We start from the raw sequence: 12,403 nt of genomic DNA on the forward strand, positions 1-12,403 counted from the left end.
CATTTGTAAAGAATTAAATTCCAGTTTGGTGCCAGCTCTTGTGCAGCCTAGGGATACAGAGGTGAGTCTGGCATAGTTCCTGACCCTGAGAACTTACCCTTGAGTTTGGGAGACAGTCATGTAAACAGTGTATTAAAGAATTGTACTAGTCAGGACTCTTGGTTTGCTCATGATGGAAACTCAGCTTTAAACGGCTCAGGCATATGGGGGAATTTATGAGATCAAAAAGGGAAGTAGGGGCAGCCAAGATTCATTTTATTTTTTTACATAAAAGTCTGAATTTTTTGGTCTTTTTTTTTTTTTTTAAATAGGATATTCTAGAAAGACTGGCCTGCATTCCTGGAAGAAAACTATAAGCTATAGCTGAGGAGTGGGTGCCTCTTATATATGGCACAAGTACTTTCTCCTTTGCCCCAACCCACCATTGCACTGTGTTGAAGCCCTGGTCACTCATTTGTGTTTCTTCTTTCTTCTCCTGAAGCATTTAAATTATTGGACCCTTGGATGATAATAAGGTCAAACTGGAGGTGGGAAGCCCAGTTGGTAAGTTATTGCATCTTCAAGAAAAGGTGACGGCAATGCAGATGGAGAGTCAAGAATAGTGGCGAGATATTTTGGTCGTGGTGACAGAATTTGGTCACCAGAGGATTATATCTTTTTACTTCTTCAAAGATATTTTTGGTAGCCTCTGGATTTATTTCCTTTATGTATTATCTCATACTGTTTATAGAAATCTTTCAGACATTATGTTTCACTTTTTTTTTTTTCTCCAGGAGCGAACCAGGGTGCTGGAGGAAATAAGTCAGGGGTGGTCAGGAGGGGGCCTGGCTAAGCATCCTTCAAACAGCAAGCTGGCCGAGGCCCAGGTCAAGTCCAAGGAGACCTGCTAAGGCAGGTGCAGGCAGCTATTCTGGACTTAGGGAAGTGAGGCAAGATCCAGAGACTCAGATGTTAGGGACAGTGTCAGGGGCTCAGGGAAAGAGCCAGGCAACAAGAATCAGAGGCCTTGGCATCAGAGAGTCTGTGAACCAGTCATGGATGAAAGTGTGTGTGCGTTTGTGTTTGAATGGAATTGACAATCTCTTTTCACCTATTCCTGCTCCCTTTGACCCTACGGATTCTTTAGCCCCCAGCTCCTACAACTTCTACGTTTCTCCCAGGACTGTCTAACACACAGACTTTGGCATTTCCACTGTTTGGCTTCCACAGACGATTCTCTCTTGATTTCTCTGTACTTGCTGGATTTGGGACCCGTAGATTCCCTCTATCTTGCACATATTCCATTTCCCCATGGTATATCGTCTCCTGGGCTCTCGGCTGGACCTTGGACACAGAGAGTTCCTAAATGTGGATGTGAGTGCCTTTGCCTTGAGGAAGCAGAAAAGACTTCACATAGGTTGAGGTGACATATGAGATGGGCTTTGAAGATGAGAAAGAAATTTCAAGGTGGACATGAAAGTAGAGAAAGGGCATTTTAAGGAAAGAAAAATGTATAAAGGGCGTGGTTTATTTGGGGAATTGTGAGAAGTTTCATGTCCCTGGAGGCAATGGTGAATTGTAGGAGATGAGGTACAAATTTGCTCTTCAGGGGACAATTTTTCTTTTTCTACCAGTCTTTCAGCATGAGCCAGTGAAATGTGAAAATGACTCTCCCTGGTTGACGTCCATGGCCTTTGGAAGACAATCACAGTATTGGAAGAGAATGACTCAGATCTGAAACCACCAGATGGAAGAGTTCGTGTTTTTCCTGAAGAGCTCCAGGGACACAGAACTCCCCACATTCCTTATAATTCTTCCCAACTGTTTTCTGACTCTTTTTGGTCAAAAGAGTCTCTTTCTTTCCAATTAATATCCAATTTTAAAAAACATTTTAGTTAGAGTAATAAAAGTTTCCAAAAAGCTTATAGTGTCCCTTAGGGATTTAAATATTTCCAACTTATTTTATTCTATTTTTTTATGAGGAAGATTGGCCCTGAGCTAACATCTGTGACCATCTTCCTCTATTGTGTATGTGGGACACCACCACATCATGGTTTGATGAGCAGTGTGTAGGTCTGCACCAGGGATCCAAACCTGCAAACCCCAGGCCACCAAAGCAGAGCATGCGAACTTCACTACTATGCAACTGGGCTGGCCACTCAAACTTATTTTAAATATTCTTTTTGTGTGTGTGTGTGTGTGAGGAAGATCAGCCCTGAGCTAACATCCATGCCAACCCTCCTCTTTTTGCTGAGGAAGACTGGCCCAGGGCTAACATCTATGCCCATCTTCCCACTTTATATGGGATGCTGCCACAGCGTGGCCTGATAAGGGGTGCATCGGTGTGCACCCAGGCTCCAAACCCGGGCCGCCAGCAGCGGAGCACACGCACTTAACTGCTACGCCATGGGGCCGGCCCCTCAAACTTATTTTAAATGTAAAATTTTATTAGAGAACATTAGGAAATTACTAATAGTCCCACCATCTAAATATACTTACTAACATTGTGAAGTATTTCTAGTCTTTTTTTGTATGCTCAATGATTTTTTCTGAACTAAATTGAAGAAATTTTCTATATGCAATACTTTTATCACTTGTATTATTAAATTTTTAATTATAAGTAATGTAAATATCTGAGAAGAAAACTTTGGTTCTATTGTGCATTATTTTCCTCAAGTATTTGGAAAAAAAGTAATCGGTCTTTTAAAGTTGGAGATTCCTACTTCAGACAAGTCCTGGGAGATGAAGTGATGTTTCAACTGGTTCAGAATAAAATATAGCTAAAGCTTACTATCAATTTTTGTAAATTTTGCATTTTTAGTAGAGCACAACATGGTCAAGTAATTCCATCTATAGCTAAAGTACGCGTGTTAAATCTCCATCAATCTCTACTGAGGATTTAGTTCCTCCTTCCTCTACCACTCACTCTCTGTGTGGTTTTGGGCAAGTCATTTAACCTTCCTGTGCCTCAGTTTTTTCATTTTTGAAATGAGGATAATAATAATAATTTGTGTAAGGATTTAATGAGTTAATATTTATAAGGTCTTTAGAATGATGCCTAGCACTAAGTAATCAATAAATGTTAGTTATACATATTTTTAAAAATTTTACTTCAGACACCTCAGAAGTTAGATTTACTGCTATTGCTGACAGTAGTAAAGTCACAGAGGAAAAATTTGAATCTATTTTTCAGCGTAATAAGATTCAGATATACTCTGAGTATTAAAATTTTGAATAATTTTGTTAAATATAGATTAAGGTTCTCCTAATGTCTTCCCATTGGGGAGAAAGGTTTCACCTCAGTTGACGGGGTCAAAGAATGTTCTCCTTCCATTTGTATGCAGGCAAGTCTCTAGCATTCTAATCAACTTTGCAGAGGCAAGGAATACATTCACGTTCTCTCACCTTTATATTCCCAGGAAATGAAAGATAGCAAAATCCAGCACCATCTTCTCGTTAAATTTAGGAACAGGACTCATCCTTTAATTGAATTCTTATCTAATGACTCAGAGCTTTAAGGAAACTGAGAACTTTGGTTTTGAAGTTTGTTATCTATGTTAATTAGGACAAAATCACGATTATCTAGTTCTTGTCTGCCTCCTTTCACCCTTATACACCACATCACTTCTCACATCCAAATATGTTTATGGTTGATTAATAAGAGTGAGCATTTAGAATATTGTATTATATATTTTTTATTGAGGTATAATTGACATATAACACTATATTAGTTCAGGTGTACAACATAATGATTTGATATTTGTATATATTGCAAAGTGATCACCATAATAAGTCTAGTTAGCATTCATCACTATGTATAGTCACAGAATTTTTTTTCTTGTGATGAGAACTTTTAAGATTTACACTCTTAGCAACTTTCAAATATGTAATACAGTATTGTTAACGATAGTCACTATGCTGTTTAATTCATCCTTCTGATGTATTTATTTTATAACTGAAGGTTTGTACCTTCTGATTTCCTTCACCTATTCTGTGCAGCTCCCCACCCCCCACCTCTGTCTGGCAACCGCCAATTTGTTCTCTGTATCTCTGAGCTTGTTTTTTTTTAGATTCCACATGTAAATGAGAACATATAGTATTTGTCTTTCTCTATCTGACTTATTTCACTTAACATAATGCTCCTGAGGTTCATCCATGTTGCCAAAATGGCAAGATTTCCTTCTTTTTTATGGCTGAATAATATTCCATTGTATGTATATATACCGCATTTTCTTATCCATTCATCCATTGATGGCCCCTTAGGTTGTTTCCATATCTTGGCTATTGTAAATAACGCTGCAAGATATATGCACAAGGGTGCATATATCTTTTCCAGTTAGTGTTTTCATTTTCTTCAGATAAATGCCCAGAAGTGGAATTGCTGGATCATGTGGTAGTTTTATTTCTAATTTTTTGAGGAACCTCCATGCTGTTTTCCACAGTGGCTGCACCAATTTACATTCCCACCAACAGTGCACAAGGGTTCCCTTTTCTCCACATCCTCACCAACACTTATTAGTTCTTGTCTTTTTGATAGTAGCCATTCTAACAGGTGAGAGGTGATATCTCATTGTGGTTTTGATTTGCATTTCCCCAATGGTTAGTGATGTTGAGCATTTTTTCATTTACCTATTGGCCATCTGTGTGTCTTCCTTGGAAAGATGTCTATTCAGATCCTCTGCCCATTTTTTAATAGGATTTTATTTATTCATTTTTCTGCTATTGAGTTGAATGGGGTCTTCACATATTTTGGATATTAACCCCTTATCAGACACATGATTTGCCAATATTTTCTCCCATTCAGTATGTTGCCTTTTCATTTTGTCAACTGTTTCCTTTGCTGTGCAGATGCTTTTTAGTTTGATATGGTCCCAAGGTGAGCATTTTTTATGAGAAGCACATATTAGAGCTAAAGGTGTAGTTTATCCTTCCTTCTTTCCCAAGGGATTGGTGATTTAGCTCTTGTGTTGGTGATTGGGTTGAGAGCAGAAGCCATGATAACAGTAAATAGCAGTGATTTGGGAATTCTAAAAGTGCTAGTGTTCAGGGAGAAGGTTGCCCTCTGAGAGGGAATAAATAAATGAGTCTACATTAATGAGAAAATATATACCTCTCAAACAGTAGCTGACAGCAGTAAGACCTTAAGTAGTGATGTTTCAGTGAAACTTTCTAGGGTTGGGTATAATGGGAAAAAATACTGACAAACAGAAGGCAAATGTGCACAAGAGACTGACTAGAGAAAGCAAACTATACATCAAAACAAGGTTGCAGCCCAGAAATCCGGATTTATTAGAATCGCTCATACACTGACAGGCTGAGCTAGTCTTTCAGCATGTCAGTTTATTGCGAGGTGCCACCTGGCATGAGGACTCTGAAACTTGGGAATCCTGTTCCTGGGCAAAGTGTGTAAATGTTTTCCTGCCAGTGTCCATTCACAGTGCTAATAGCAATAGTGTTTGTTTAAGCTGTATCTTCTAAGACTTATCAATTTGTGCAGCTTAACTCGCTTCTTAGATCTTAGGACCCCACATTCTGCCTGTATCCATCCTACAGTCTCTGCAGTAATGGAGCTTTACCTAGTAATTCTTGCCTAGTTTCTACCGTGGCTGTGATAGCTGTATTTTTAGCTACTGAGAGACCAATGGTATCTGTCATAAATGCTGATTTGTGGGTTCTGAGAAATTATAGAAAGAACCAGAAGTCCTGGAGCTGACTTACTATAACTCATGTTACTCAGCTGTGTTACAGGATTGCCAAGCTGCACAACCTTTTGTTTGCAGGCATGGATGTCCCTCCTCTCAGGGTCCCTTCTTTCCCTGCCTCCATTCTATTTTCAGAAAGCCCTTTCCCAAGACTCTAGGGCACCACTGTCCAATTTAACTTTCTGTGACAGTGGGAACATTCTACATCAGCACAGTCCATAGGACTGGAATGGCTGCATCATAGAGTAGATACATTTAATTTTCAAAGAAACTACCAACCTGTTTTCCTTCCGCAGTTTGTGAGAGTTCCGGTCTCTCTACATTCTCACCACGGTTGTGTCCAATCTTTCTAATTTGGGCCGTTCTGATAGGTATGTAATGGTATCACATTGTGGTTTTAGTTTGCATTTCCCTAATGAACAATGATGTTGAGCACCTTTTCATGTGCTTGCTTGCCATTTGTGTATCTTTGGTGAAGTGTCTAGTTGGATCTTTTGCCCATTATTTTTAGGTTGTTTTCTTGTTGTTAAGTTTTGAAGAGTTCTTTATACGTTCTGGATACAAGTACTTTATCAGATACATGCTTTTCAACAATTATATCCTAGTCTGTTGCATGTCTTTTCTTAATAGATTTCTTAATAGTATCTTTTGAAGAATAGAAGTTTTTAATTTGGACAAAGTCCAATTTATAATTTTTTTAATGGATTGTGCTTTCGTTGTTGTGTCTGAGAAATCTTTGCCTATCCTAAGGTTACAAAGATTTTATCCTATGTATTTTTCTATAAATTTTCAAATTTTAGATTTTACATTTAGGTCTGTGACCTATTTTGTGTTAATTTTTGTATATGGTGCAAGATACAGGTCCAAGTTCTTTTTTGTCATTTGGATATCCAATTTCCCCACCATCATTTGTTGAAAGACTGTTCTTTCTCTACTGCATTGCCTTTGAAACATTGTCAAAAATTAGTTTTCCATATACGTGTGAATTTATTTCTGGACTCTTTATTCTGTTTCATTGATCTGTTTGTCTATTATTATACCAAAACCATGCTGTTTTGATTACTATAGCTTTATAATAATTCTTGAAATCATGTATTGTTAGCTCCCCAACTTTGTTCTTTTTTAACATTGTTGGTTATTCTAGGTCATTTGCATCTCCACATGAATTTTAGAAAGGTTTTCAATTTTTGTTTTTAAAAATCCTCCTGAGATTTTTGTTGTAATTGTGTTGACTCTATATATCATTCAACTCTCTATATAAATATATGTATTATTATTATTAAGACTTGATATCTTAATATTTAGCTTCCTGACCCACAGATACAGTGTATCACTCCATTTATTTAGGCCTTCTTTAATTTATTCTAGAAATACTTTGTAGTTTTCAGTGTATAGATAATTTACATCTTTTATAAGATTTATCCTTAATATTTTTTGGTGCTACTATAAATAGCATTTGTATTTTTTATTTCAATTTTGAATAATTCATTGCTAGAATAGAAATACAATTGGTTTTTGTAAATTAATCCTACATCCTGCAACAGTCTTTATACATTTGGATTTAAGGAATTAGATTTCTCACAGATGCCCTTCCATTTCACACCCTTTATAAGGATGAGGAAGTTCCTATCTATTCTTAGTTTCCTGAGAGTTTTATCAGGAATGGATGTTGGATTTTGTTAAATGGTTTATATACATCTATTGAGATCATCATGTGCTTTTTTAAGTTTATTAATATATAAATTACATTGATTTTTGAGTATTAAAATAGAACTATTCCTTCTAGTAAACCCAATTATGATAAAATCTATTACCAGGCTTATGGTCCAGAGAAACTACCATATCAAAGCACATAATATCCTCTTAATACTAGACAACAGTCTGAGACTAAACACTATAAATCTGAAAACAACTTCTATCTTAATTGAAATGAATTAAACAGACAAGAGCTACTTGCATCTCTGACTAGAGACTAATTGATTTAAAAATGAAAACCTCAGTTGGTCATAACGTGTTTTTAACAAACATGATGCACATGAGGGTTTTTTTTTTTTTATGGTTTCTTTTTTTTGTAATGTCTTTGTCTAGTTTTGGTATCAGGGTAATGTTGGCCTTGTAGAATGGATTGGAAGTATTTCCTCCTTTTCAAGTTTGAAAAAAACACTTGTGTAGAATTGGTATTATTTCTTCTTTAAAGTTTTGGTATAATTTACCAGGGAAGATATCTGGGCCTGAAGTTTTTGTTGTGGGAATGTTTTAACATATACATTGGATTTCTTCAATAGATATTGGGCTATTCAGGTTATCTATTTCTTCTTGAAGGAAATTTGGAGGTTCGTGTCTTTCAAGGAATTTTTCCATTTCATCTAAGCTGTCAAATTTACTGGCATAAATTTGTGGAAAATATTCCTCTATTATTCTTTTAATATCTGTAGAATCTGTAGTGTTGTCACTATTCTTATTCCTATTTAGTAATTTGTGTTTCTCTATTTCCTTATCAGTTTGGCGAAGCATTGATCAATTTTATTGATCTTCTAGAAGAATCAACTTTTGATTTTATTGATTTTCTCTTGTTTTGCTGTTTTCTTTGATTTCTGCTCTGATCTTTATTTCTTTTTTCTGCTTACATTGGGTTTAACTGCTCTTATTTGTCTAGTTTATTATGGTAGAAGCTATAGATGTTGGTTTGACATCTTTCTTCTTTTCTAATATAAGTGTTTAGTGCTATAAATGTCTCCCTAAGTATTGCTTTAATGGTATTCTGACACCAACTAATGTACTGCAATTCAGTTCTGACACTAACCATCCGGAGATAACATCAGACTCCACAGGTTTAAGCCCACAGTTGAACAAGACTGCCCCCACTTTAGATGTCACTCACAAATGGGGTGCCCAGGCCACCAATACTTGCTGGCTACAAATTTGGAGGTTCCCATGATCCCCTCAGGTTTGATAATGCAGTAGAACAACTCACAGAATTCAGGAGAGCACTATACTTATGATTAGAGCTTTCTTATAAAGGATACAAATCAGGACCAGCCAAATGAACAGACATATAGGGAAAGGTCTGGGAGAATCCTGAATGCAGAGCTTGCATGCCCTTTCCCTGTAAAATTAGAACACATTACCTTTCTATCACAATTCAGTAACCAGGAAGCTCTGCTGAACTTCAGTGTCCAGAGTTTTTATTGGGGTTGCATTATATGTCATTGGCTATGTGATTTAACTCAATCTCCAGCCTTCCTCCCCTTCCTGGATAGCAGTCTAACACAAAGCCCCAAACTTCTAATATCACGATTGGTCTTTCTGGTGACCAGTCCCCATCCGGAGTCATCTCGTCTGTTAGCATAAACTTAGATGTAATACTGGGGCTTGCGAATAAAAGAGACACATCTGTTACTTAGGAAATTCCAAGGATTTAGACTTATCCCAAGAATAAGGGACAAAGGCCAGTCAAATTCTTTATTATACAACACACGGCATGTCACAAATTTTGATATGTTTCAACTTGGGTTTTCATTTAGTTAAAAATACTTTCTAGTTTTCCCTTTGACTTCTTATTTGACCCATGGATTATTTATAAGCATGTTAGTTTCCAAATATTTGGAGGAATTGCCATTTTTTTCTGTTATTGATTTCTACCTTCACTATATAACTTGAATCCTTTTAAATTTACCGAGGCGGTGTTATAGCCCAGAATCTGGTCTATCTTTGTAAATGTTTGGTGTGTACTTGAGAAGGACGTATATACTGTTGCTTTTTGGGAAATTGTTCTATAAATGTCAATTATGTCAAAACGGTTGGCAATATTTTTTGAATATTTTATATCCTTATTGATTTTATGTCTATTTGTTCTATGAGATAAGAGTATGAAAATCTCCAACTATAATTGTGCATTTCTTTAGTTTTCCTTGCAGTTCTATCAGTTCTTGTATTTTGGAGCTCTGTTATTAGGTGCATAAACATTTAGGATTTTTATGTCCTCTTAATGAATTGACCATTTGTCTTTATGAAAAGGCCATCTTTATCGCTGATATTATTTATTCTGAAATCTACTTTGTCTGGTATTAAATAAACCATCCTAGGTTTCTTTTGGTTAGTATTAGAATAGTATATCTTTTTTTCATTCTTTTACTTTTACCTTACCTGTGTCTTTATATGTAAAGTGTTTTTCTTGTAGACAGTATATAGTTGGGTCTTGCTTTCTTTATACATTCTGATAATCTTGAAATCTTCATTGGCGTGTTCAGACCATTTCCATTTAATGTAATTATTGGTTGGTTAGATGTGCATCTATCATCTTGCTATTTATTTTCTATTTGTCTTTTCTGTTCTTTGTTTCCTTTTTTTCTTTCTCTTTTCGGGTTAATTGTATATTTTTTTAATTATTTCATTTTCTGTCTTTTGTTTTCTTATAAGTGGTAACTCTTTGTTTATTTAGTTGTTGCTGTCTGATTTATAGTACACATCTTTTACTTGTTGCATTCTAGCCTCAAGTGAGATTATATGACATCACTAATAGTAAAAGAGACTTAAATATATACTTCCTTTACTCCACTCCTATCCTTTGTGCTATTATTGTTATACACTTTCATTTTATATATATTATAAACCCCACATTGCCTTGTTATTATTTTTATGTAGAAAGTCAATTATCTTTAAAGATATTTAAATAATAAGAAAAAAACTTATATATTTGCCCCTGTAGTTACCATGTCTTGTGCTCTTCAGTCTTTTGTGTAGATTTATATTTCTATCTGGTATCATTTTCTTTCTTCCTGAATAACTTGCTTTAACATCTCCTCTCTTTGCATTTCTAATAGTGTGGATGCGCTGATGATGAATTCATTCAGCTTTTGTAAGTTTGAAAAAGACTTTATTTTGCCTTCATTTTTGAAAGGAATTTTTGCTGGGTACAGGACTCTATCTTGGCCATTTTTTTCTTTCAGTTCTTTGAAGATGTTGCTTCATTGTCTTCTCGCTTGAATTGTCCAGTATCTTAAAAACCATTGTTTCATACATTTTGTCTATTTTGTGTTTGTTTCATGTGGGATGATATATCCATTTCCCTGTTATTTCATGTTGGCTGCAAACATAATTCTGGAACCAAATTTTTAATTTAATTTAATTATTTTTAATTTAAATAGTCACATATGGCTAGTGGCTCCCATATTGAACAGGGCAGTCTAGTGAATGACGGCAAGTGTACTGCCTGAAGTGGAACAAGCCTGGGATTTGGTCTCATCAGAGCAGTGAGAGATGGTACATTGGACAGCTCCCTGGGACTTGCTGCCTTAGCCAGTGACTTTGAGACTACAGACTGTTCCTATGACCACGCCTGACAAGGACTGTTTGATGCTGAGATGAAGGCTGTCATTCCTCCTTCTTGGCTCTCTACTAGATTGAGAGCATTAATTTGCAGAAATCTGGCTTTCTTTCTTACTTCAGTGATGTGGTTTCTAAACTCTCTGTAGGCTGTGCTATAGAATAGCTGTTGCTATTCTGTTATGACCCTGGGTCAAATGCCCCATGGGAGCACTCAGGAAGTGTTGCCAATTGAGTGACAGGACAATATAATGTTACTGTGATTTTATGTTTATGAAATGAAAGCTCATCTCTTTCCATATGTGGAGTTAAGGATTGATACTAGTAAATGAGACACTGACCATTTTTCCATTCAGAAATATTATTAGCCCCAGACACATTAAAACTTAGGAAAAAAACTAGCTTTTGTTTTATTTTTAAAATCAATTAGTCTCTAGTCAGGGATGCATGTAGCACTTGCCTGCTTAACTCATTTCGATTAAGATGGTTCAGAGATTGTTTGCAGATTTACAGTGTTCAGTCTCAGACTGTCATCTGATATTAAAAGAATATATGTGTGTTGATGTGGTAGTTTCTCTGGGCCATAAATCTGGTAATAGATTTTTATCACAATTGAGTTTACTAGAAGGAATAGTTTTACTTTTTGGCACCTCCACCAAAAAAGGTAGACATGCTTGAGACCGATTCATTCATCCCCAAACTACTTGCTGATTATCTACTATGTTCCAGGCACTGGAGATAAAACAATGAACAAAACAGACAAAAATACCTCACTTCACAGAGATTATATTGTAACTGGAGGAAATAGTCAATAAACAGTAAATAATTGAAAAATATAGAATTTGAGATGGTATTGAGTGCTATGAAGTAGAATAAAGCAGGAGGGGGAGTAGGGAGTTCCAGGGTGGCTGCAATTTAAATAGGGTGGTTTAGAAAGACCCATTGAGAAGGTGATATTTGAACAGAGGACTGAAAAAAGTGAAAGAGTGACCCATTCAGCCATTCAGATATTTAGGGAAGAGCATTTCAGGTAGAAGGCACAGCAAGTGCAAATGCCCTTAAGCAGGAATGTGCATGGCACGTGCGTGTGCAAGCAACAGCAAGGGAGCATTTCAGACATAGGAATACACCTTGGATTTTCCAAATGTATCACAGACTCTGGTAACCTCATCGTTCATCCTCTTACTATTATTATATATGCCCTGTACAAAGCCTTTAACTTATGTCTAACTTTATGTTTGTGTGAAAGTATTTTTTATTTATTTTTATACTCTATGTTATTCTAAAAGTGTTTTTGATAATTTGTAACTGGATCTTTTGTGTTCTGTCTCTTTTCCCAGGAATACCGCTATTAGAGTAATTTTCCTAACACAGTTTTAATCACGTTCCTCTCCTAC

The 12,403-nt window shown here is 36.1% G+C and overlaps 1 long non-coding RNA gene across 1 annotated transcript in view; it reads left to right on the forward strand.

Annotated features, from left to right (window-relative positions):
* The first annotated feature begins 3,935 nt into the window (after positions 1-3,935).
* Positions 3,936-12,403, forward strand: part of LOC131410134 (uncharacterized) — a 67,114-nt gene continuing 58,646 nt past the window's right edge. Inside the window, exon 1 of the long non-coding RNA XR_009221168.1 lies at positions 3,936-6,052. This is a non-coding gene — a long non-coding RNA (uncharacterized LOC131410134). The remainder of the gene's footprint in view (positions 6,053-12,403) is intronic.

The sequence above is a fragment of the Diceros bicornis genome, chromosome 9 (assembly GCF_020826845.1).
Source record: "Diceros bicornis minor isolate mBicDic1 chromosome 9, mDicBic1.mat.cur, whole genome shotgun sequence".
Classification (NCBI taxonomy): domain Eukaryota; kingdom Metazoa; phylum Chordata; class Mammalia; order Perissodactyla; family Rhinocerotidae; genus Diceros; species Diceros bicornis.